Source organism: Leucopleurus acutus (assembly GCF_964270905.1).
Source record: "Leucopleurus acutus genome assembly, chromosome: 16".
In the NCBI taxonomy this organism is placed as follows: Eukaryota; Metazoa; Chordata; class Mammalia; order Artiodactyla; family Delphinidae; genus Leucopleurus; species Leucopleurus acutus.
The window spans coordinates 80,766,214-80,793,585 of NC_139158.1; positions in this window are offsets into that span (position 1 = coordinate 80,766,214).

Below are 27,372 nucleotides of genomic sequence, written 5' to 3' on the forward strand. Positions count from 1 at the left end.
ACAGTACTGAGAGCTCCAGAATAAGAGTTATCTACCTTGTGCTTTCCAAGTCAAGCCTGTTGTCACCATCAAACATCATTCATGAAGGGCCAAATCATCTAGATTTAGCCCCAGCTTTATCTCTGAACAAAACAAAATAAATGGACACCCTTTTTCTTTACATCACCTATGAACAAATTTTATCATAGTGTCTTTAACACTTTATCATCAGTTATTCATTTTTATGCTTGACCTCCCGTGGATAATGTGCCTTTGGTGGATGCAAGCTTGTCTTATTCTCCTTGATATTCTTGTTGCCTGGCACCCAGAAGGGCCTCAAATATTAGCTGAACGAATGGGTTTTGTAAATGATAACATGAATAAACATCAGACTATGCAAATCACCATAAATATTGAACATATAAAGTATACTGTATACATATTTGCAAGGTTTCTCAAGACTAAATAGGAAATTTTTAATGTCCATCATAAAGATATCTATTAAAACTCCTGTTCAGGTTTACCTTTTAAAAACGATAAACTGTGTGTTAGAGGTATAAGCATCTAAGATTAGAGCCAGAAAATTTACTGGTTGGGGAATAGGAAAGAAATGTGACCTCAGATTTCCTTGTACAGATACTGTGCTTCCGTCTTCATTGGACTTTCATTGCATGGTACCAAATATAAATTCAGCAACACTAACTTCAGCAACACTAAAATGAATATTTTTATGTACTTCTGTATATTGGTTTAGTTTCTTAGAATTCTTACACAATTGATATTCCTTTGATAACGTACACTATGGCAAGTGTCTTGACTCAGCGATCATATAATGCAAAACAATTAGACTATGAAGCACCTACTAAATGACATACTATTCTGACAGCTGCTGACACCACAGGAATAAGATAGATATGTGCTTATCATTAAGCAGCCTTATCAAGTGAAGTCTAAAGACACTGAATTAGTAACAATTAGTATGGTACGTGTAAAAAGGAATATGCAGTGAACACATGTTGGAAAAAAGATATCAGACCTAAATTTCTCTTCTGTATTGGGTCACTGTAAACGTAAATTCTACTTACGATTTTCAAAAAATGTATGGAACTTGTATAATTGTCACTCTGTTTATCCAGCCCAAACAGAGATTTGAGGAAATATCCTTGCCAGGCCCTTTCTGATGGAATGTATCTGAGGCCCAGACAGTCTCTGTGATATTTCTCCAGGGATAAAGCCCAGAACCTTTCTGGAAGGTTGTTCAAAGGGCTAGAAGTGGATTTCCACAGCTTCACCCCCTTTCGCTCCTCATGTGAATGAGCCAAGCCACACTGTTCTGTGAGGTCAGAGGGCAGCATTCATTTTCTTTAGCACAGCAAAGGGAACAATCAACATCTCTAAGATAATAAAGACTGTGTATATTGCAGATTTCTGATTTCAAGCAACAAAACCCCTTTCAGCTAGCGGAAGCTGAAAATGAGGCTTTTCTATGTGGCAACAGGAATATTGCAAGGAACCAAGGGCAGGAAGACACCAGGGATCAAGTAGATGATAGAATCAGGAAGTAGCCCAAAGACAAGCTTTTCTTTCTTCATCTCTGATCCTTTTCTCATATTGACTTAATTTATGTTTGTTTCCCTTCCCTACTTCACAGGTTGGGTACAAGTTTGACACCCTTTCTTTGAGGCAGTCTCTCTCTCTCTCTCTCTCTCTCTCTCTCTCTCTCTCTCTCCCTCCCCCCTAGATACTCCTAAAATAATCTATTCACCCCTTTTCTCCTAGGAATAGATCCCCCAAATATCTTCAAGATTCATGCCCAACTGAAGTGTCTACACACCTCAACCTTTGCTGCAGCTACCTGTGGCATACGACTGTCAAATGAGATATAAGAAGACACAAGTACAATTTGCAAGAAGTCTTCTTAAAGAGAATCACATGGAAGAGATCTTTTATCCCTTTTAGTCCATCTTGCTGCAGGATTGATAACTGTAACTAAAGCACCCATAGAAAGGACCATGGGAAAGATGGTAAAATGTGAAAAGAACCATGGGGTAAGAGAGTAAATGAACAACAAGAGGTTAGGAGTCTGGGACTCTGACACCATACGGCACTATAACAACCCTGCAGTGCCAATTCCTGGAAGTTGATGTGAGAGTTAAGTCCCATCTCCTGTAAACTACTCTTAATTTGTTTTGTTTTGTTTTCTGTATCAACTTCTTAACTTAATCCTAACTGACTGATATACTTTCTTTCCCCCTATCTTTCTAATATTCTTTTCCTCTTACATTTTTTCCTACCCTCTTACTGTTTTCCAAAGACCTTTATCCCTGATCCTATGACTGGTCATGAGGCTCTTTCACATTAAAATACAGTGGCTGCCTCTCCAACTCCCACTTGGTGAGAGAACCAATTAGGAGGTCTTTGTGCACAAGATGGGCTTCCTAAAGATTCCAGTAGAGTATGAGTCGGGGAGGCTGAACATTCAAAGGGGAGTCTTGGAATTGTTCTGAAAAGGATATTCTGCTAAGATGGATAAACCCAAACACCTTGTTACACTAAAATATTACACTTACAGAGCTCATCCCTCCAAGAAAGTAAAGTTACTCCCAAATGTCAACAGGTTCAGAAACCATTTAGTGACTATCTCAGAGCTTGATCAATAAGACACTTTTAAGGGCTGTCTGGGGTGCAACCTTAATCTTGAAGTTGAGGCCAAGGAATGGCCACGAGGTCTTCCATGGTGTCTCTTTTATAGTTGCCCCAAAGGAAAGATTCTCAGCATCAAAAGGCCAAGGCTTTAGCCAACAAAGATTCTTAAATTCTTATCACAATTTCTAAGGAGAAAGAAAGGGTAAAAAGTGTTTGTTTTATGTTGCTTATCCTCAAAGATTCAGAAGCATGACTCTGTGAACTAAGTACGTCCCAAAGGCAGGTCAGGTTGGTCTGAGAGCCCAGCTGTTTGTAGATGCCCTGCTCTATTTCATGTGGCCAGACGGGGGCAAAACCTTTGGGGTTTTATCCCATAATTCAGCCACTGCTCCCGCCCTTTCCCTTCATCAGCCAACTTTCATTATATCTTTTTTATTGAGATGGTTTCTTTGCTTCACTGATAATTGGAATACCAGCCCTCTTTGCTGGTCTATAAATTTGGAAGTTACTGCATTTATGGCTGTGTCAATCTGACACAGTTTTTCAGCCCTGAGAACTGCAGCATGAGTTGATTTGTTGAGGGAAGGCAAACATTCAGAATATCATGCACGATTTGGATAGAGGCAAATCTGTAATTTAACATTGCTCATGTCTGCACTATTGCACCAACATACCAGTTGATGGGGGCATCCTGATTTGGATGAGAGAAATAAGTATCTCAGGGCCATTCTTGCATGAAGCCTGATTTGGAAAAGGAAGTAGGTGGACCTCAAAAAATAGTGAACGTGGGTTTAATCCTATCTTTGTTACTTCATATGCTATTCACTAGGTACTTAACTAGATTACTTAAATGTAAAGAATGTTTAATATTCTCTATGTGTCTGATGTAATTTGGGTCTCTTTTATTTTCTCTTATAGTTTTAGTTGCTAATTTACTGGTCAGTATTCAGAAATTCAGATTCACATAGTGGCTAAGGCCAATGGGCTTGGGAATCAGACTGGCTTTATTTGAACCCAACGCCACCTCTTCTAGCTGAAGACCATAGGAAAGATCTTGAAATTCTCAGAACTACAATGTCTTCTCTGCAATATAGTGATATTGACTATAATACCTGCCTCATAGTTCTATTGGGAGAATTAACTGAGATCATGTCAGTAAGTGTTCTTTGTTGTTGTTTTTTTTAAATTTAATTTTATTTCTTTATTGTATTTATTTTTGGCTGTGTTGGGTCTTCATTGCTGCATGCGGGCTTTCTCTAGTTGCAGTGAGCAGGGGCTACTCTTCGTTGCGGTACACGGGCTTCTTATTGCAGTGGCTTCTCTTGTTGCAGAGCATGGGCTCTAGGCGCATGGGCTTCAGTAGTTGTGGCACATGGGCTCAGTAGTTGTGGCTTGCGGGCTCTAGAGCTCAGGCTCAGTAGTTGTGGTGCACGGGCTTAGTTGCTCCGGGGCATGTGGGATCTTCCCGGACCAGGTCTCGAACCTGTGTCCCCTGCATTGGCAGGCTGATTCTTAACCAATGTGCCACCAGGAAGTTCCAGCAAGTGCTCTGAATGCAAACTATCCCTGTTATAGACTATAACTGTGGCATTTGGGGCCATTGGGCAGGGTTCTGGGAAATCCTCCAAGAAGTTATTCACCTGTTCACCTGAAAGATAACCCAATTTGACCTAATGGAAGCCTGGGATAGTGTGAGTTACATGGTCCTTTCATGACATTATTTGCCATGTCCAGCCATGACCTCTAAAAATCAGACTGAGGTGACTATAATTGTAATGGGAACACTATATTCTGAGCAAGAACAGTCTCAGCTCTTCATCTTCTGGTCAAGTGCCTTCACAAGGCCCTGCCGTCCTGCCTTTGCTAAGGCGCTGTGTGCTCTTAATTGAGCTGATGGAGGTTAAAGACTGATAGACCACTAGGCATATAAATATCCTGTTGCCCACAGAGGGTGAATTTGTATGTTTTCTCCTAAGTTTTTTTTTCCATTAAATTTCTATTCTCATAGAAATAAGTGATCACTAAAGAGGTTCAAAACACTCACTTATAATAAAGTGATTCTTTTTTATTTTTGCAACTTGGCTGTGTTTGTCCATCCATACATTCATTTGTCTATCCATCCAACCAGTAAGCATTGCTGGAGGATGTACTTCATCACAGGCACTCTCTTGGGTGCTGGGGATTCAGAAATGGGTAAGGCACGTGGTCTTCGTTCTCCTGTATCTCACTATTTAGTACGGTTTACAGATGAGCTCATCAACCTAATGTAATGTGATACGTAACAGTAACAGGTAAAGGATTCTCCAAGGAGAGGGTCTCCCCACTCTGCTTGGGGCAATAAGAAAGAACAACACAGGATGTGAAGACTGGGTCATTTTGCAAAAGATGGAATAGAGACCAAGGACAATCCAGTGATGAATCCCAGGAGAGAGTGCTGAGTCTGAGCTTCATTTCCTCCTCTGCCTCTCCTTAACTGCAACTTAAACCCAAACTTGTCTTCCCTTAGCATCTTATTTTTCTCATCTGTACAATGGAGACACAGTATATAGAGTAGTACCTCAACTTAGAATCCGCCATGTGGAGCTGTTAAAAAAAAATAGCTGCCCAAGCCCTGTCTCAGACATGTTATTTATCCATTCATAAATTCAGCCTACTTTTTGCGCACATGTTTATTAAGTGCCTGGTTGTACCAGATACTGTGCTAGGAACTGGGGAGCAAAAATTAAATGTCCTTGAGATGATATTAGGGGAGACAAGCATAGCAAGTAATCACTATAAGAAAAAGAAAAGAAAAAGAAGATAAATATTTCAAAAGAGAGCTCATAATAGCAGCAACCAACTTATTAGAAGGACAGATTCCTGGAAGAAGTGAAAGGTGAACTGAGGTGTTAAGGATGAGGCAGAAGAAGAGCAAATTAATTAGGCGAAAGATGGGGAGACCATGCCTGGAAAAGGAATCGCATGTGCAAAAGTCCTATGAAATCAAACTCGGTAGGTGAGGCCAACAGAGCATTTTAAACTTTGCAGGTGATTTGGATGTTCATTCAGGGTTGAAAAGCTCTTGCTAACCCCCGATTCTCAGTTTTACAGGGCTGCTGTAGGGAGCAAATAAAAAGAGGCTTCTAGAAAGCCTTTGAAGTGTAAACAATGCTTTACACAGAGTGTTGTGTGTACAATAGCCCTCAATGATCATCAGATAAGAATTGTACTCAGGGTATTAAAACCGATGAGCCCTTGATATGACCATAAATTTAGGGGATTACTCATATTTCACACCCAGATCGACATTTCGTGTCCCTTTAGCCATAGTGATATGACTCTTACACTATCGATAGCTTCTCCATTTTCCATTTAAGAGGTCTTGTACCTCAATGTGAACACTAATGGTGTGTAAGGATTGATGTTTATGAGACTGAGGGAGAATGCCAGGAGAGGAGGATGAGCCCGGGAATGAAAGGGAAAGTTCTGGCTACTTGCCAAAAGAAATAGGAACTTACTCTGTAACGACCTATATGGGAAAAGAATCTAAAAAAGAGAGGATATATGTGTATGTATAACTGATTCACTTTGCTGTACAGCAGAAACTAACATAGCATTGTAAATCAACTATAGTCCAATAAAAAATTAATTAAAAAAAATAGGAACTTGCAGTCACGGATTGGATATCTGGTGGAAACAAATACATCACTGGTCTGGGGGGCAGGGCTACAGAGCTGTGGTCTTCACTGTCATAGTTAGACTTCTTGACTTTAAATGTGCAATAACCAAACCAACCCGTCGTCCTATCCTTAGTTCATTATAACACCAGACTGTATAGCTAGATCTTTACAGGGTTGAGCTAATATCATAAAGGGATGTGCAAAGTCCTGAGGAGCTCAAGTGAAATAAACGATTGAAATGCCAACCTTAGATTAAGGAGATACACAGTAACCACAGTCCCTGCCGTTTCCATGGGCAGGACATTCCTCATCTGATAGAAATCAGACGAGTGAATGGAGGTAACGAACCAAACCAGGTGCTCCATGGGATAATTCACTTGGGCACAGAGATGTGATGGAATGGGAAGTGGAGTCCCAGACGACAGTATAAATCCTGCCTGCATTGTGACTGTATGTGAGTAACTCAACCCATCAGTGCCTACATTCTCTCATATACTAAACGGGGATAGTAGTTATGATGATGATTAAATGAGACATTGAAGTTAAAATGTTTGACACAGGCACAGAAGAATTCCAAACCAGGTACTGTAGATACTCTCTCCCTCTAACTCCCATGAAGGAGGTAGAGCATAACTCACTACCCCTTAACTGTGGACTTTCTATTACTTTTCTGCAAAGGATACAGTATAGGAAGCAGGGGATTACAGGGAGCTTTGCACTGACAAATTGGATCTCAGCCAACAGTGATAAACCATGTAGATAATATGTACCCTTAATAGGATAGGGTAAGAATGACACTTTACCTCTTTGGTCTTCCCTCCCCCAAAATCTATAACCCCAGTCTAATTATGAGAAGATTAGCAAACAAACCCAGATTGAGGGTATTCTACAAAATACCTCAGGAATGTTTCTCAAAACTGTCACAAGCATCAAAAATAAGGAAAGTCGGAGTAATTGTCACATGATATCTGGATGGGATCATGACACAAAAAAGAAAGAAAAAAAGGAGGAAGTAAAGAAGGACCTAAGTTAAGTACTCAGGTCCAAATCCAAATAAATAGAATGTACTTAATAATAAATGTAACAATATCGGTTCATTAGTCGTGACTAATGCAGCATAATAATGTAAGATATTAACAACAGAGGAAAATAGATGTGGGATAGATGGAACTCTCTGTACTATTTTTGCAAATTTTCTATAAATCTAAAACTATTCTCAAATTTTAAAAGCTTATTTTAAAAGTGTTGGCACCACACGAGGGACATAGTAAGAACTCAGCACGTGTTCTCTCTCCACTTCCTCTTCCTTCTTCTCCTCCCTCCTCCATTTTCTACAACTTGAAAACTTGACTTAGTCAGTGTTCAGAGGCATGCCTCGATGTATATGGGTCTAATCCCACATACACACACGTATATGTTCCTCAAACTTAATGCATATATAAATATATAAGTTATGATGATTCTGCTTATTTATAAGCCAAATAAGATGGCTTATAAAATAAAACCATGTTATTTTCTCACAATATAAGTCTAGAAAAAATAGGTACAGGAATGTCCTGGAAGTCATCATTACCATTAAATATCCAGGTCTTCCCATCACTTGCCTTTTCCATCTTCAGAACACAGATGATGTCATCTCTGATACCCAGTGACGTCTGCTCTAACCGTGCTAATTCAACATTGTGCTGGCAGTTCTACCTGGTCAGAAAGACAAGAAAAGGAAATTAAAAGCATTCATCTAAGAAAGAAGGAATTAGCAGTCAGAATTTGTGAATGACGTGAGTATCTCTGTGAAAAATCACAAGGTATCTACAAAAAAAAGAAAGAAAATCCTTCTAGAACATATAAGTAAGTTCAGTGAGGGCATAGGATGCAAGATAAATACACCAAAAAACAAATCACTGTTATACTAGCAACAAGCGTGTGTACACTGAAATTTATAATATCAATATAATACCATTATGTGTCCAAAAGTCAACCACTTAGGTATAAATCTAACACAGCAGGTATAGGACTTGTGTACTGAAAAATACAATATGCTAATGAAAGAAATCAAAGATTAAAATGGAGAGTCACACTGCAGGCATGTATTGGAAGGTTCAACTTAGTAAAGAAGTTAGTGCTCTCTAGATTCTTATACAGGCCTAATCAAATTCCTATCAAATGGACCTACACACTGTCATGCAGAGTGAAGTAAGTCAGAAAGAGAAAAACAAATACCGTATGTTAACACATACATATGGAATCTAAAAACAAAAAAATAGGTTCTGAAGAACCTAGGGGCAGGACAGGAATAAAGGCACAGACGTAGAGAATGGACTTGAGGACACAAGAGGGGGAAGGGTAAGCTGGGACGAAGTGAGAGGGTGGCATGGACATATATACACTACCAAATGTAAAACCGATAGCTAGTGGGAAGCAGCCACATAGCACAGGGAGATCAGCTCAGTGCGTTGTGACCACCTAGAGGGGTGGGATAGGGAGGGTGGGAGGGAGATGCAAGAGAGAGGAGATATGGGGATATATGTATAGCTGTTTCACTTTGTTATACAGCAGAAACTAACACACCATTATAAAGCAATTATTCTCCAATAAAGATGTTAAATAAATAAATATATTTTTTAAAATTCCTATCAAAATCCCAGCAAAATATTCTGTAGAGACAAAATTATTCTAAAATTTGTATGGAAAGGCAAAGGAATTAGAATAGCTGAAACAATCTTAGAAAAGGAAGGTGAGATGGATCAGTCTACCTGATCTTAAGAGTTATTATATAGCTACAGTAATCAAGACTACATGGGATTGGCAAAGAGATAGACACATAGATCAATGGAACAGAATAGATTCTAGCACGTACGTATTCCCAAATGATTCTGAACAAAAGTGCAAAACCAATTCAATGAAGGAAAAATAGCCTTTTCGATACATGGTGCTAGAGAGTAATTGCATATCCACAGGCAAAGAAATAAAGACAAACTTCGACCTAAGTCGCATACCTTATACAAAAATTAACTCAGAATAGATCACAGTTGTAAATGTGAAACTTGAAACCATAAAACTATCAGGAAGAAAAGGAGAAGTCTTCAGGATCTAGAGCTAGGCAAAAACATGTTACATTTCACACGGAAAACACAGTCCATAAAAGGGAAAATCAATACATTGGACCTCACCTAAATTAAAAACTTTTGTCTTGAAAGGTCTCTGTTAAGAGGATGAAAAGCCAAGCACCAGACTGGAAGAAAATTTTGCAAACTCCATATCTGATGAAGGTTGAAGAATATAATGAATGTTCAAAATTCAACATTTAAAAAAAATCCATTTAGAAAATGGACAAAAGCCATAGTCATTTTACCAAAGAGGAATACAGATAGCAAAGAAGCATGGAAAAACGTGTTTGACATTACTAACCATAAAAAAATAAAAGTTAAAATCACAATGTGCTATCACTATACACATACTAGAATGGCTAAACATTTTTTTTAAAAAGTGACCAAAGCAAATGTTGGCAAGGATGCCGAGAAACCAGATCACATATATTTCTGGTGGCATGTTTTTTAAATAACTAAACATGTGACTGCCATACAACCCAACAGTTGTACCTCTGAGCATTTATCCCAGAGAAAAGAAAATCGGTGTTCACACAGGAACCCCCACGTGAACGTTTATAGCAGCTTTATTCATAATAGCCCCAAACAGAAGCCCAGATGTCCTTTAATGGGCGAACAGTTAAATAAACTGTGGGGCATCTATGATAAACTATTCAGCTGTAAAAAGGAATGAGCTACTGGTATACGCAACACCTAGATGAATTTCCACAGAAAAGTGATGAGTGAAAACTGCCAATCCTAACAGGGGATGTATCGTGTGGTTTCAATTTATGTAATATTCTTTTTTTTTAATTTTTATTTTGTATTCAAGTAAAGTTGATTTACAAGGTTGTGTTAGTTTCAGGTGCAGCAAAGTGATTCAGTTGTACATAAACATATACCTATTCTTATAATATTCTTGAAATGAATGACAAAGTTAAAGAAATAGGTAACAGGTTACTGTTTTCCAGGAGTTACAGAGGGCTATGGTTTGGGAGAGAAGTAGATGTGGCTATAAAAGGGCAACAGGAGTGATCTTGTGGGGATGGAACTGTTCTGTATCTTAACTGTATCCATGTCAACATCCTGGTTGAGATGCTGTGCAGATCTTCTTCAGCTTATGATGGAGTTAATGTCCCGACAAACCCATCATAAGTTGAAAGTATCCGTAAGTGGAAAACCCATTTAATATACCTGACCTACCTATCAGCATAGCTTAGCCTCATCTACCTTAAACATGCTCAGAACACACTTACATTAACCTATAGTTGGGCAAAATCATCTAACACAAGACCTATTTTATAATATAGTGTTGAATATCTCATGTAATTCATTGAATACTGTACTGAAAGTGAAAAGCAGGATGGTTATCTGGGTACATAATGGTTGGAAGTGTCTGGGTGGTTGACCCTCGTGATGGCATGGCTGCCTGGAAGCTGCAGCCCACTACTGCTGCCAGCATCACAAGAAAGTATCGTTCCCCGTATCCTGAGTCCAGGAAAAGATCGAAATGCAAAATTTGTACGAAATGCAAAAAAGTACGGTTTCTGATGGATACGCATCGCTTTTGCACCATCATAAAGCTGAAAAATCAGAAGTTGGGGATGGTCTGTACTATAGTTCTGCAAGATGTTACTGTGGAGAAACTGGGGAAAGAGCACAGGAGATATCTTTGTATTATTCTTATAACTGTGTGCAAATCTACAATGATCTCAAATAGAAAGTTAAATTTAAAAACAATCATGCTAGCTTGGTCTTAATACCTCATTGGCACAATGAAATTAAATCCACTGGCATTTATTGACACTTTTTTAGGTACAGTTAGGTACTGCAGGGGGTTCGATATGTGTATGTGTGTAATTTGTCTGTACAAAATTATAAGAGAGCAGAGCATGGAAGACGCATTGCATTGACTTGGTGGTAAAGGCTGGGAGGCTCTTGTCTTTTCCTCAGTCTCAGTTGCGGTATCAACCTCTTTGGTAGAGGGACTTCCACGGGCATGTACTTTAGACTTATGGGTACTTGCAGATAACTCATGATCACATCCTTGAACTAGAAATGACCTTTTACTTCTTTCCCAAGATAGATGTAGATATAGATATAGATGATATAGACTGAGGTATAGATTATGATTTCCAGTTATTTTATTAATGATATGTAAACTTTAACTCCTTTTTGTTGAGAAAAAGCCTGAAGGATTAAATGATTAATAATAGAGACTTGCCTGGGCCCAGAGTGACTGCTTGAGCTGAGCTAGTCACTAGCTGTGTGACATTGAGAAGGATGCTTACCCTCTCTGTCCCTTTCTTTACATAGAATAAAAATAAATATTACTTCAGAGAGTTGAAATGAGCTCTGAATGAATTAATATTTGTAAAGCACATGGAACAGTGCTCTCAACAGCATTTGTAAAATAAATTCACTCTGAATTTCTTCTGTAGTTTCTCCTGCAACTACAGTTTATGAAGTGAAAATAAATTCACTGTCTATTTTTTGTAACTTCTAAGCTGGTAACACTTACAGATTTATATACCTAGTTGTAAATGATCACAAGGAATTTGAATACTTTTGTAAGAAAAAAATGAAGTTAAAATAATACATCTTTTAAAAGATACGATTTGAATGCTTCAGTTTGTCAAAATGTTGTTCATTTAAACATTTAACAATTTTGTTTTGTTTTTCTAATTTCAATCCACATATTTCAAGAAGAAAACCCTACAGGCTGTGTTTTTTTTTTAACATCTTTATTCGAGTATAATTGCTTTACAATGGTGTGTTAGTTTCTGCTTTATAACACAGTGAATCAGATATACATATACATATATCCCCATATCTCTTCCCTCTTGCGTCTCCAACCCTCCCACCCTCCCTATCCCACCCCTCTAGGTGGTCACAAAGCACCGAGCTGATCTACCTGTGCTATGCGGCTGCTTCCCACTAGCTATCTGTTTTACATTTGGTAGTGTATATATGTCCATATAGGCTGTGTTTTATTATAATTATTTTGTCAGTGTCAAGAATGCAGATACATGGATTTGATTTGTTTGTTGAGCATTAACCCACTATGTGCCAGGACCCTCATCCTTGCACCACTTTTTGGACCAATAAACTCCCTGGGGCATGTCAATCAAAAGATCAACTGTGTTGCATTTAACCAGGGAAATGGGATAAAGATATTTTTAAAAATACATACATGCCTTTACTCACGGTTCTCGGTATGACATGAATGCTGGCGATTTGCTGAACAGCACAGCTGATAACCAGAAAATTTGGACCCCTTTACTCTCAACTTAGAACAATGTCATTTCTCAGAGTGACAGCAGAATGGATGCTTAAAGATAATAAATTCATTAATCTTACCCTCATAACATTTCAAAGGAATAATGACAGATGAGTAAGTGACTCAAAAAGAACTTATCACCAGAGGTCTCCACTTTGTAAGGCAATTAACAAAACAAAACAGAGCAAAAAGGAGCTTCAAAAGGAGGGTTGATTTAGGGCGATGGGTCTTGTCTGGGGGAGATTTTGCATCTCCAGGTGACAGCTGTCAATGCTGGAGACATTTTTTGATTGTCACAGCTAGAAGAAGGGGTATTACTGGTATCTAGTGGGTAGAAGCCAGGGACGCTGCTAGGCATCCTACAATGCACAGAACAGCCCTCCTTAGCAAAGAATCATCTCTCCCAAAACGTCAGTGGCACCGAGGTTGAGAAACTCTTTTCAGGACGTTTGATTTGCTTGCTTGGCATTATAATTTACCAAGCCTCCCCAGTCTTTTTTTCCTTTTTCCATGTAGAATAGTAAAAGGTGATAAGAAAAATGGATATGAGGCTCAACACAGTTTTTTAACAGGCTCTATTGCAGGCTCTCTGTAATATTCTTTTTTTTTTTTTAGATACTTAGCATTGCTTTCTGTTTTCTTTTTTAAAATTTTATCAGAGTTATAACTGAATTACAATGTTGTGTTAGTTTCAGGCGTAGAGCAAAGTGAATCAGTTATATACCTATAAATATATATATATATATATATATATATATATATATATATATATCCATTCTATTTCAGATTCTTTTCCCATATAGGTTATTTCAGAATATTGAGGAGTTCCCTGTGCTAATTGGGTCCTTATTAGTTACCTGTTTTATATATATCCGTGTACATATGTTAATCCCAATCTCCTCATGTCACCCCAGTGTTCATTGCAGCACTATTTACAATAGCCAAGACATGGAAGCAACCTAAATGTCCATTGACAGAGGAATGGATAAAGAAGATGTGGTACATATATACAATGGAACATTACTCAGCCATAAAAAGAATGAAATAATCTTTACAATATAATTTCCTTTTGACTTGACTGTCCTCCTTGGGAGGTGATGTCTCACCGAGAGCCTGGCCAAGATCATTTCCATCTTTATGTGCCTAGTGGTTAGAGTGTGTGATGTGAAGTTCTACACACTCAGCAAAAGCTTGTCAAATGAATGGTTTCATGAGTCATCATAGTAGGATACTCCTCTAAAAGGAGCACCAAAGAAACTCTACATTTAAAGAACGTGTGCTTCAGAATCAATCAGTCCTGGATTTAAAGGAAGATTGTGGCATTAGCAAGCAGGCAAGGTATAGTGGAACAGGTACTGTAGATTGTTAGGAGGAAAATTGAGATATGAACAAAGTTTTGAAGGAAGATGTCAAGCAAGAATACTCTACACAATTAAGAAGTTATCCAAGTATAAAGACAATGGCCAGCCTTCTCAATCTGAAATGCCTATGAATTCCTCCTTGGGAAGAAAAAACTTGTCAATACTATCCAGACATTTAAGATTTTAATGTAAATAACAAACTTCAAACAGAGGACTGGCAAAAGGACTGGTGACAAGTACTCAACATGTATAGATGTTTGCATATATATTCAACATATACATTTATATATGTGTGTGTGTGTGTCTGATTATACATATATATTTATAAAAATATATAAGTGTGTACTCAAATATAAATACCACATTACTGATCAACAACTATAGAAATTATGTTCAGGGTATATAGATAGTAAACCTGAAAAATTAAAAATACTATAATGAATGAGTAACAAATTAGAAAGTGGCATTAGGGTCCTTATTCACACAACTGAGTAAAACTAAAACTATAGGTTACAAAAAATGACTCCTGGGCTTCCCTGGTGGCACAGTGGTTGAGAGTCCGCCTGCCGATGCAGGGGACACGGATTCGTGCCCCAGTCCGGGAAGATCCCACATGCCGCGGAGCAGCTAGGCCCGTGAGCCATGGCCGCTGTGCCTGCGCGTCCGGAGCCTGTGCTCCGCAACGGGAGAGGCCACAACAGTGAGAGGCCCGCGTACCGCAAAAAAAAAAGAAAAAAATGACTCCTGATTTTTAATGTTATTTATTCTTTCTAAATTTTAGGGATATTGGGAAGATCCTTTTTTAGAGCAGAATAATTTATTTGCCTTTTAATAATTTTATATAATTTTTTCAGTTTATTTCTTATGTTAAATTTAACAAAATATTTAATATTTTTATTTTAAGATTCCCCATAATATAACATTTCCCTAGAGTAGTTCTCTTTTTCTCTCCTCTCTCTCTCCCTATCTATCCAATCATCCATTTATCCATTCAGGTTTGTAGGAAGATACCTGGAATGGTGATAAGAAATGTTACTTATGCTATTTCCATGTGGTTGGATTTGGAGTAAGTTTAAAATTTCATATTTTTCTTCAATTAATTTTTATAATAAACATTATTATTTTAGCAAAATCAGTGGACCAACACTTCTTTTATTTAAAACTTTTCCCTCAGTTTATTGACACATAATTGTCATACATTATATCATTATGCTGTACACTTTAAATTTTTATCATGCTGTATGTCAAAACTTTGCTTTTTTTTTTTTTTTGTGGTCCGCGGGCCTCTAACTGTTGTGGCCTCTCCCATTGTGGGGCACAGGCTCCGGACGTGCAGGCTCAGCGGCCATGGCTCATGGGCCCAGCCTCTCCGCGGCATGTGGGATCTTCTCAGACCGGGGCACGAACCCGTGTCCCCTGCATCGGCAGGCGGACTCTCAACCACTGCGCCACCAGGGAAGCCCCAAAACTTTGCTTTTTAAATACAGTAGAATTGTTTTTCTTCAGCACACAATTCTATGAATGTTAACATGTATGTAGATCTGTGTAAGCGCCATTACAGTCAAGGTACACAGCAAGTCCACAGCTCCAAGAATCAGCCTCATGTTGTCCCTTTATAGTAACACCTCCCCCCAGTCCCTAAGCCCTTTCAGCTACTGATCTGTTCTTTGTCACTATAGTTTTGTCTTTTTGTCTTGTAAGTAGAATCACATAGTGTTTAATCAGGGTTCTCTGGAGAACAGGACCAGTAGGATGTATGTATATTGTAAGGAATTGGTTCACTTGATTATGGAGTCTGAGAGTCTAAGAAATCCAAGAGCTGCAGTTGGCAAGCTGGAGATCTAGGGCAGTCGACGGTACAGTTCCAATCAGAAGGCAGGAAAACAAATGAACTTAACTTATGAAACAGAAACAGACTCACAAACATAGCAAACAAACTTACTGTTACCAAAGGGGAAAGGAGGTGGGGGAGGGATAAATCAGGAGTTTGGGATTAGCAGATACAAACTACGATATATAAAATAGATAAACAGCAAGGTTCTACTGTATAGCACAGGGAACTATAGTCAATATCCTGTAATAAACCATAATGGAAAAGAATATATATATATATACAGCTTTACACTGGAAATTAACACAACATTGTAAATCAACTATACTTCAATTTAGAAAAATCTTTTTTAAAAAGGGAGGAAAAGATCAATGTCCCAGCTCAAGGCAGTCAGGATGCAGAGTTCCCTCTTCCCTGCAGAAGGCTCACCATCTTTGTTCTCTTCAGGCCTTCAACTGATTGATGAAGACCACCTACATTAGGAAGGGCAATCTGCTTTTGAGTGTTGAGCCCTATCACTTCTTAAAAAGATTTTGAACACAGATAGGACAAAATATTGACAGTGGTTAATTCTGAGTAGTAGTGTTATGAATGACCTATTTCTTCCTGATGCTCTTGGTATATTTTGCTTTGAAAAGTTAAATTTTCCAAGAAGAGAAAAATTTTTCAGTAGATCATTCTACAGTTTGTATGTAGAGACTGGAAAGACTTCTGTGATTCATCCAGAAGACAAACTTAAGAATAGAAAACACCGAGGAAATACAGAACACAGACCTTCAGCATTCCTGCTTATCTCCTCTTTGACTCTGTCCAAGATAATTTACTCTTGGTTGTCAGCTTGGGCAACCGGCTGTTCTCTGTAACTTTGGGCTTAAGTGGTCGCTTCATGGCACCTAAGAGAAAATACAGAGTTGGAGGAAAGTGACTTAGAACCAGAGTCAAAGGAAACTATGAAAGTAAATACACTTTATTAAACTTCATCTGTCACAAAGCAGTAAAACAAAGCGCAGACTCTGGAGTGACTGAGCGGCACCAGACTTTACGCTGAGCTCAGCTATTAAATATTGTCATGTATCGCTGTGCTCTTTCTCTTGCCTCTAAATGAACTTCCTTCGCTCCCTTTAGATTCATTTATTATGCAGTGAGTTGCTATTTAAAACAAATTATTTGGAAGAAGTGACTAATATACTTGCACAGACCACCTTTTGTGCTAACTGGGTTTATTTGTCTGCATCAATGCAAACTCACAAAGTTTTTCTCGTGAAAAAGGCAAAATCTACAGGTAGGATACCTACTCACAAAATTCCTGCCTATTACGAAATCCGTATACTGTCTAAGACAAAGTTTTTAGCAACTAAGTTCGGGGCCGAACTACTGAAAACCTTCTTTCTTAAGGACATCAATTTATACAGAGTATAAAATAACAACAACAAAAAAAGAAATGAAAAAACAACCACCCAGAAATCCAAGCAATCCAGTAGATATGAAAGGGAGCCAGGAGGTTCTAGATTGTTAGGTCCAAGCCATGATGAAGGTAGAATATACTAATGTTTCTATTAATGCATATTCATTTAGGGTTTAAAGAGAAAAGATTCTGCTTAACAAAAAGAAATGAATAGATCAAAATTGCTCTATTTTGTACAGCAATTTCTAATATTTATACTGTTTTGAAGTTTTTTTAAAATTAATAAACTTTAGCTTTTAGAACAGTTTTGGGTTCACTGCAAAATTAGAAAAAAAAAAGAATTGGGTCTCCTCTTTTGGGTTCATAACTGCATAGTATCTGAGTTAACTGGATACTTGTGGAATCCTCTTCATTGAAAGAAATGGGACTCTGACTCCCAAGCTTAAAATCCTTTGTTGGATGCTGGTGGCCCCTAGTTTTAAGCACCTATAGCTCAGTGAGAGTTCTTTCCTAATGGGGCCATTGATGATCCAGAGTGAGGTGAGGAAACTCAGAACAGCGGATGGAGGTTCTCATAAACTAGATTTTTTTCAGTTTAACATATCTATGGTCTGCAGAATAATGCCCCCCTTCAGGTGTCCACTTTCTTTTTTTTTTTTTAGTATTTTCTTGGTCATGCTGTGCGGCATGTGAGATCTTAGTTCCCAGCCAGGGATCGAACCTGCACCCCTTGCATTGGAAGCACAGAGTCTTAACCACTGGACTGCCAGGGAAGTCCCTTCAGGTGCCCACTTTCTAATTCCCAGAACCCTGTGATTATGTTACTTTACATGGCAGAGAGGACTTTGCAGATGTGATGGAATTAAAGACACTGAGAACAGGAGTTTAGCCTGGATTATCCAGGTAGGCCCAATGTAATCAGTCAAATCCTTAAAAGTGAAAAATCCCTCTCAGTTTTGGCCAGAGAAAGAGATGTGATGACCGAAGGAGAGACAGAGATACGTGATGTGAAAAAGATTCACTTCATCATTGCTGGCTTGAAGATGAAAAAAAGGACCGTGAACCAATGGATTTGAGCAGCTTCTAGAAGCTGGAAAAGGCAAGGAAACAGACTTCCCTGCAGAGCTTGCAGGGAGGAGGCAGCCCTGCCGACACCTCATCGTTAGCCCAGTGAGACCCATGTCTGATCGCTGAACTACAGAATCATATGATAATAAACCTGTGTTACATGAAGCCACTGAGTTCGTGGAAATTCGTTATGGCGACAACCAAAAACTAACACAACATTTTTATTATTTTTGTGAGATCATGACTTTTGGCATCTTTGTTTTTCTATGAAACAATAGAAAATGGTACTCTATGTGTGTGAGGGGGTTCATTTTCTTACCAAAAGAAAGTATAATCATGTTTTTATTAGTCCTCTAATCTCCCTCTGCTGTTCCCTCTGTTCTCCATCTCTCTGCCCCCCCTTCCTTCCTTCCTTTTTTAAACTGTCATGAAACCTAATTGTTCACATTACAAAGTCCACGTGTATTGTTCATACGTACATTTCTTGGATGGCCTTTCTGATCCTGTCCACCTCTCCAGATGCACATCTCCCCACCCTCCAACTCTTTATGCTCTGCGATAGTGGATCCCAATTCCCAATTCCTGTGATAGTGGAATCACAATTCCTCGGGGTACTTATGAAGATCCACACACCCACTTCCCACCATGCACCTACTGAACCAGCATCCCCCAGGGAGGGGTCTGAAAATCTGCATATTTATCAGGGAATACAGGCCTTAGTGAAGTATGAGAAACGTCATTCCAACAGCACCAAGCTGGTGATATGCCTTGTGCTTGCTGAGTCCCCTCACCCTGTGCTTCTAATCAGGCGCCCCTCTGCCTAGAATCCCCTCTCCCCACTCTGGTTCCCTCCCTGACTTTTCCTGGCAAGCACCTCCTCATGCTTCAATTGATATCGTTGGATTCTGCTTCTCGCCTCCTGGGAAAGAGTTCCCCGGCCAACCTTCACTCCTCGAGTCCTGTGCAGCATTCGTCATAAACTACAGTGAAGGCACTTGCCATACTGTTTTGTAATCATCTGTTTGTCTTCATCAGCAAGATTCTATCCTTGAACAGAGAGGTCGTGCCTTATTCGTTTTTCTCCCCCAGTGTCCAGCACGGTGCTGGAGAGGTTATTAGGTGCTAAATAAATGCTTATAAAGTGACCGAGTAGGAGAGGGAATACAAGAACACATTAAATAGTAGAGGCATGATGTCATGAGGCAATCCTCTGCTTTCTCCTTTAAGCATCAAGCTCATTTTCTGATAATTGCCTAGGGACCCAATTTAGAGAGTCTGTCACAAATGTCTGCATGAGAGGAGAAATCTGGTGTATGGGTTTTCTATGATAGAAAGTCTCGCCATGACAATGTTACCTTCAAAATGTATTTCACTTATTTCTAAACACTTCTCACCATTTCTATGAACAGCACTGTGGCCCAAGCTTCTATCCTCTCTGTGGCCTCCCCGTACTTCCTCCAATATGACGAGCACATGGGCTTTTGTCCCCACTACTTCCTCTGCTTGAGAAAATCTTTTTATATCATGGTATATGGATCATGGCTCAGTCCCTCCCAGAGAGGCTGTGCCTAGACAACCTGTCTAAAATGTGCTCCTATCACAAGCTATTAATTTACCCTGCTTTATTCTTTTTTTTAAGTACTCATATAAAATGTCTACTATGTATTTAAATGTTTGCTTTTACCCTGTCTTGACGATTAGAGTATGAGTTCCATGAAGGCAAAAATTCTGTTTGCTTTGTTCACTGCTCTTTCCTAGTGCCCAGAGTAGTTCAACATATACTGTAGAGGTTTAATACATGTAGTAGGCAACATATATAGTAGGTATTCAGTATGTTGAATGCAGTAGGTATTCAACACCAATATATGTTGAAGGCTGCATATGGGTGTGGCAGAATATTCCATGATAATCATGCAGCCGGCACAAGGCACGATGCATATGTGTACTCATCTAGGACACATCACATACCTGAAAGTACATTTTAAAGGCACATCAGCTATGCCTGTGATTGCCAGTATACAAGAATTTGATGCACATTCTGTTTCTCAGTTGTATATGGTTATTTCCTAGGAAAGCATGTGAGAGTTTTCCTGTTGTTTTTTCCCTTATGAAAGTGGTCCCTGACTTGTCCACGGCAGCGTGTGGGAGCACGGCTGGGTTTGTTGTGGGCTATGGTGTTCCTGGATGTAGGTCCAGTTTAGCTTTTCCTGTTCTGCTGCTGAGATCCATTAAAAATCAAATAAGCAAAGAGAGGTGAGCTCAGAGACAGTGCCAGCCCCGGAAACCTTGTTTGCTTGTGCAAGACAGCCACATGCTCTGTTTCCACCTCCCTCCAGAACACCCTCTTTGTTTTGAATTCCTGGAGTGCAGTGAGCCATCCATCTGCAGGATTTGATCCTGGGATTTTTTTTTTTTTAACTGCATAGTAACTCTTATATCAAGCACAGCACTTTTTTTTGTTAGCTTCGGGCCATTGCTGTCTGTATTATCTTCCTACCTAGGAGTCTCTTGCTTCATTTTGCTGATGCCCTGCAGGGATTTCTGAACTCTGATCCATTTCCTTTCCATACCTTGAAGTTTTTTCTTTTTTTTTTCCTTCTGGGCTATAGCTGCAGCAACTATAGCCTTAGCTCTTAGACACTGACTTCCTTTCTTTGCTTTTCTCAGTTTTTCTTTCTGTCTTTGGTGGATCAGATGTTTCCTAATTGCAAGAATAAAAAATATACTCCAGGGACCAGCGTCCGAGGCTGCATAGTCTTCTATTTTGAGTTACATTTGTGTTGCTTCCCTGCCTGACTCTTCACATCTCCATGCCTGGGTTGGCACAGTCGGCATACGATGGTGCCGTGGATGTCTCGTTCATTTGATGGGCATGAACAGCTCTGGGAAAGTGCATGCGATGCCTTTTCAGAGAAGCAACCCTGCCTTTGAAATTATATTTTAAAAGCTCTTAGATGTCTGGGTTTACATCTTTCTGCCTGAAAGAAATAAAAGGAAAGAAAGAATATGCTGGATATATCAAAGGAGAATACTTCTTTCTTCCCTTGCCATCCTTCCCGTCTCCAAGTGCAGGGTCCACGTGGACACAGTATGGGCATGTGCTTTGAACTTGATGATTGGAAAGAGAGGGGTGAGAAGGTATGAGCCTATATGAGACATTGGTTAGCACGGGGTGGATGAGTTGGATGAGTTGGATGAGTCTGGGCTATCAGAATCCTTCAAAATTTAGTCAGATCGGCTAATCTAAGATGACCAACTTGTCCCAGTTTTCCTGGGGCTTTCTCGATTTTAACACTGAAACTCATATATCCCAAGCAAACCAGGATGGTTGGTCACCCGACAAAATCATCCAAACACAGTTTTGAGTGCCTACTGTGTGCCAGCATGTCCCTTAAGGAAGCTCATGGTTTGGTCAGCCAGTCCTTTATCCTGTCCTCATCTGCATTTTTCTTCCTTCTGTTTACATAAACCTTTAAAAGTTGCCCTTTCGTTAACGATTTCACATTCACGCCTGGCCTTGGTTGTCCCGAACGTTTAACCCTCCGTTAATTTGATTTTATTCTCTGGCATGACCTTGGTATCCCATAGATCCAAAGTGAAAATGCGTTTGGAGTGACAACAAAAATTGAACGTGGGTAAATCTTAGGGAAGACAGTAACCCACAGAGGAAAAGAGGTACAGAATGCAGGGGTAGCACGATGGGGCTCTGTCCCACCACCGCATGCAGAGAGTATGCCCTCGGATTTGCACAAACGCTGGTAAAATGTCAAAAGCAGGTGTTTCTTTTTTCTTCAGTCTGAGCTTCAAGCTAACATGGGCATTCAGCTAAATCCCTCCCAGGTGCTGAAACAGTATGCGGTTTAGGATTTGAGAGGTAATTATTGCTGAATGCATTGTACGGCCAGTGCACCTGCCAGGTAGATGTTATGAAAGAGATTGCGGGGGGGAGGAGGGAACCAAAAGAATTTGGGGGACAATTTTTCCATCACAAGACCTCTTAGAAAACCTAAGACCCTCGAAAGCCAGTCATGGAGCTAAGTATATTCACAATATGGTTAACAACACAATGAGGCAGGAGGAACTGAGAATCCTAGCAAGATAAGCCAAGGGTTCCTGGTCACAGAAAACAACAACAGGCCAGTGGCCCTGCCCTGAAGGAACTCAAGATCCAGTGGGAGAGTCAGAAATAAATCAAATAACTGCCTACGTTGATGTAAAATCGCTGATGTGATGACGCCATGAAGGGGAGGTACCAGGATTTCTGAAGGCAGATAACGGAAGGATTTGAACCAGTTGGGTGGCTTCCCGAGAAATAGGAAATTGGGCTCAAATGAATAATATCTGTGCTTGTTTAGTGCTTAACCTGTGCTGGCACTGCCAACAGCTTTCCTTGCACTTTCTTGATTAATTCTTACATATCCAATTTGAAGGTAGGCGTTATCCTTTCAAACCGCCTTTGCTATAAGAAGAGTGTTCCAGCATTATCTTTAACCTCTGGGGGGATGTTTCGTCATTATCAATATCCTAAGGAAGAATATTCCATTAAGATTCCCTAGAATGGAGGTGAAGTGGAGCAGAATTTGCCACCCCAAAGGTACCTCTTTGTCAGTAAAAGGCTGATTATTTTTGGAAACAGCACACACAGGGAAAACTCAGTAGAAGTTACCCTTCTACCCTTTTGTAAGAGACATTTACATTTATTGAGGAAATCTCCATTTGTAAGGGTGTCTCCCTCTCTGTACCTGGATGACTAAATCTCTAGAAACTTATCCATAGAGAAGGCAAGGACTTAAATCTGTACAACAGCCATACCCTTGTTTACCTTGCTTTTCCTGATAACCTCCCATAACTGACTCTCCCCACGGGCAAGCTGAAGATGGTATTTAAGGTAATGGCTTGGGCCTTTTCGGGGAGTTACTCAGTCTTCCTGGGTTTCTCCCTTGTATACGGGAGGCATATGTTATTAAACTTCTGTTTGTTTTTTTTCCTGTTAATCTTTTATAACCAAGGGGTCTTAGCTAAGAACTTAGAAGGGTAGACGCAGAGGTTTCCTTATTTTCCTTCCTCACTGAGGTTCCCTGAGCCTGTCTTTTGTACCTCTGTAACTAGTGCCTAGAGATTCTGCAAAAGTACAAGTCCTGCAAAGACTAAAACTCAGATGTTAGATGAACGAATTTATTTATTCTCCATATACAGATGAGAAAATTTGGCCTAGAGAGGTCAGGCAGTGACCTTACAGCTAGTAGGCAGTCACCTTACAGTGACCTGACAGCTAGTAAGCAGTGACCTTACAGTGACCTTACAGCTAGTAAGAGGCAGAGCCATGGTGAAAACCATGCTCTATATCTGTAGGGTATCTTCCAAGGGAGGAAGCAGGGATGCCTTCTGATGTGAGGGTGCAGCAAGTGCACAGTGCATGGTCCTGCGCAGTTCACGGGTTTGCAGCCTCTCCTATATGTCCTTGAAGGGCAGCACCCACAGTGCTGCCTTGGTGTCATGTGTGTTTCCTCTAAAAGCAGGATCTAGGCCGTGTCCCGCCCTCATAGTCAGGAGAATCATATTTCACAAATGGTAGAGAAGAGCTGCGGGACTTTGAAACCTGGCCCCTCAAGATCACCTGTCCTGCTGATAAAACTACAAATAGGCATGTCCGGGCTCCTGTTTCAAGGACTGACATCCCTGGCTCTGGATTGCTTGTGTGTCGACAATTCCTCTTGGAAAATCTTATAAGCACCTTTTGAAAGCCACGCAGCGCCGAGGAGCTTGCATACAGCCCAGGCACAAAAGCTTGAAACCTTGAGGCTCTGCCCACATGGATTAAATAAAATGCTTTAAGTGACTTTGCAGCTACTTAGAAAAAACAATTTACATAAGTTGATGTGCTGTTGGAGGAGGGTAGAAAGGGTGGTTTTAATTTTTTTTTAACCTTCTCTTCCCCTTAGTTTAATAGCTGCAGACACCTCAAAGAGGCAAGTCCTTTTAATAAAACCTGCTTGAAAATTTACTGAGACAGAGTCCAGATGCCCCGATTTCAGGCAGCTCCCCAGGGCCTCCCACGTCCACTGTGCCAGCGCGGAAGGGCCCCGGCCTGGGCGATGCCCGAGGAGGCCATGCGCTATGACTCATGCTTTCTGGGCCCTGAGATGCTCCAGTCATTCCAGGATATTTAATTGCTAAAAGTATTCAAGGTTTTACTGAAGAACTAGGCAATGCTCAGAGGTTTTACCTTGCTTTACCTTGATGAAAATGGACTCTGGAGAACTGAGATGCCAGCACACAGCAATCACACACACATGCACACACGCACATATGCACACATATACACACATGCACAATACACATATACATACACGCACAATCCATACATATATACACATGCACACGTGTACACATACACACACATCCATACATACACATGCATACACATATACACACATGCACACGCATACAAATATATACACATGTACACACATGCACTATGCACATATACATACATGCACAATCCATACATATACACACATACCCATATATGCAATACACATATGCACACATAGACATATACACATATATACATACACACACACTCACACATACAGAGGCAAATATTAGGCTCATTGATGCGGCCTAGATAGGAGGGATGGTGAAAAATATAAAATTGTTGCTTACATAATGATTGCATATATTCATTTATTTTATCTAGCTTGGTTTTATTGTTATTTTTTAAACAGGTGATATATATATATGGTAAATATTCCAAACAGATTAAATTGTTTTGTGAATTAGGAATAATTCTCCCTCGTTTTCTCCCATCACACTCAGTTGTCTGTTTACTCTCCAAAGAGATAACAACATGGTGAATTTCTTCTAAATTCTTTCAGAAATGTGTTGTACATAAGACATATTTCCCATCCTCTAATGTACATTTTTATGCACAAACAGTAGCATGTAGATATAATTATGCATCTGGATTTTTTACTTCATAATATATCTTTGAAATATTCCACTTCAGTGATGATGATGATGGTGGTAATAGCAGTGATGACACAACACACCCATACATGTATAGTATATGTTCTAAATCTGACATAACTCTAAGTCTTTAATCCTTACAGCATCCTTACAATAGCTCTATACTCCATTCCCCAAATCATTCTGCAGCATCAGCTCTCAGCATGATATCACTGCCTCTCACTTAGGGATGCCTTACTCTTAAGGGCTGCATAACATTCCTTTAAACAGATGTATCCCATTAATATATCCTGTGCACTGTTAATGATGTCTTAGGTTTCTTTTTCCTACTTTTTTGCTATTTCAAGCAGTGTTTCAATCTTTCAATATTTGACTACATACCTTTGAACTTGTGCTTTGTGTACATATTTGTAATATCAATTAATCAAGTTATAATAGCAGTTTTTTAAAACAGCAAATGCTGATTTTCTTCTTACCTAGAGGAGAAATGGAGAGGGCTTACTGAAGCAGGCATTTCCTGTGTCTCTACTCTTGCAGCCAATATGAAATGGCCCCATGAAGTCCAAGGGCTCACTAATTATTTGTTAAATGAAATAATTAAATAAACAAAAGTTGTCATGTTTTAATTATACACAATGTATAAAATATTTTGAGTTACCAGATGTCATAAAATTTATAGAAACGTTACCCTCATTCTACAGATCAGGAAGGGAGACACAGAGTCTCAAAGATAAGAAGGAGCAGTGTCATCTTTAAACTTCAGCTCTTTGGAATCCAAATCTATCCACTATGTGTATCTATGTGTATGTGTGTATATGTGTATATGGATGTATGGATGTGTGCATGTATGTATATGTGCATTGTGCATATGTTTCCTCTAGTTCCAACCTCAACAGGGTTTGACTCAGGGAATGCTCCACTTTGTTTCCACTTGTACGGGATGAATGCCAATTTGCAAGAGAAAATATTAGATACAATGACGGATAAAACTAAAATGATACCTAACATGCCTTAAACACTTATTGCGTGGGACACTTGAGACAAATACTTGGCCTCACATTATCTCACATACTGAGGACAGTCACCCTAGGAGGCTCAGTCTATTGCTGTTGCCATTTTGCAGATTAGAAAAAGCAAATTGAAGCTAAGCAAAGTTTAGTGACTTGCCTAATATCATAGGAACTGGTAAGTGACTAAAGAAGACTCAACTCCAGATGGGATGGTCTCCAGAGCCCCAAAGCCTTAAACGCTACTTCTCTACTGGAAGTTAGAATAAATATGGCACAGATACCTTTTAAGACCTTGAAGATGATACGTATGGGTTGTGCTGAATCCCAAATGCATCTATATTTCCTACAGTTTCCTGTCCTTTATTTTCAAGTCTTCACTATACCTCTTGAGGACTCTGTCTCAGCTTCTATTATAATGAGATCTCTTCTGTAGTGAATATTCAGTTGTTTAATAAATAACTACATATTTTTTAAATGACAGATTCACCAGAATTGGCCATTACTTAATAATCACAAACACCAAGCTTATGAATATTTCATGCTCACTGATTTCTGCTGAGACTGTAAGCATCGCACATTTCTATAGCTACAGATTATGCAGGGAACAATGGAAAACATATGTTTTGTGTGTTATCTTTAACAATTTGATGATGGAAGAACACCTTGCAGTGTTGGAGATAATGTAAGAAATAGTTGCCTTTTGTTATTTGAGTGCTTGAAATAAAACTCTCAAATGGCAAGTTGTAATCCAAACCACAGTGATTATAGAAGACTGTATAAAAAGGTATACATTTAAAATTCATAAATCTAAATGACTCTATCTGCAAGTAAGTAAACTTTATTCAATTTTCCACAGCAACTACCCGATACCATCACCCAAAAAACTGCAGACACAGTACTGCTCAGATGTTAAAAAGTTTCAGTTTGGGATTCAATTGTTCTCTCCTGTTTTCTTTCAATCAGTGAATATTAGAGTTGTTATAAGTGATCTGAGGGAGGGGCACACCGTTAAATGAGAGTGCAGAATAGGGAGCCTGATGAAGGATGGCGACACAGCAAAGGCCTTCTCGAAGAAGAA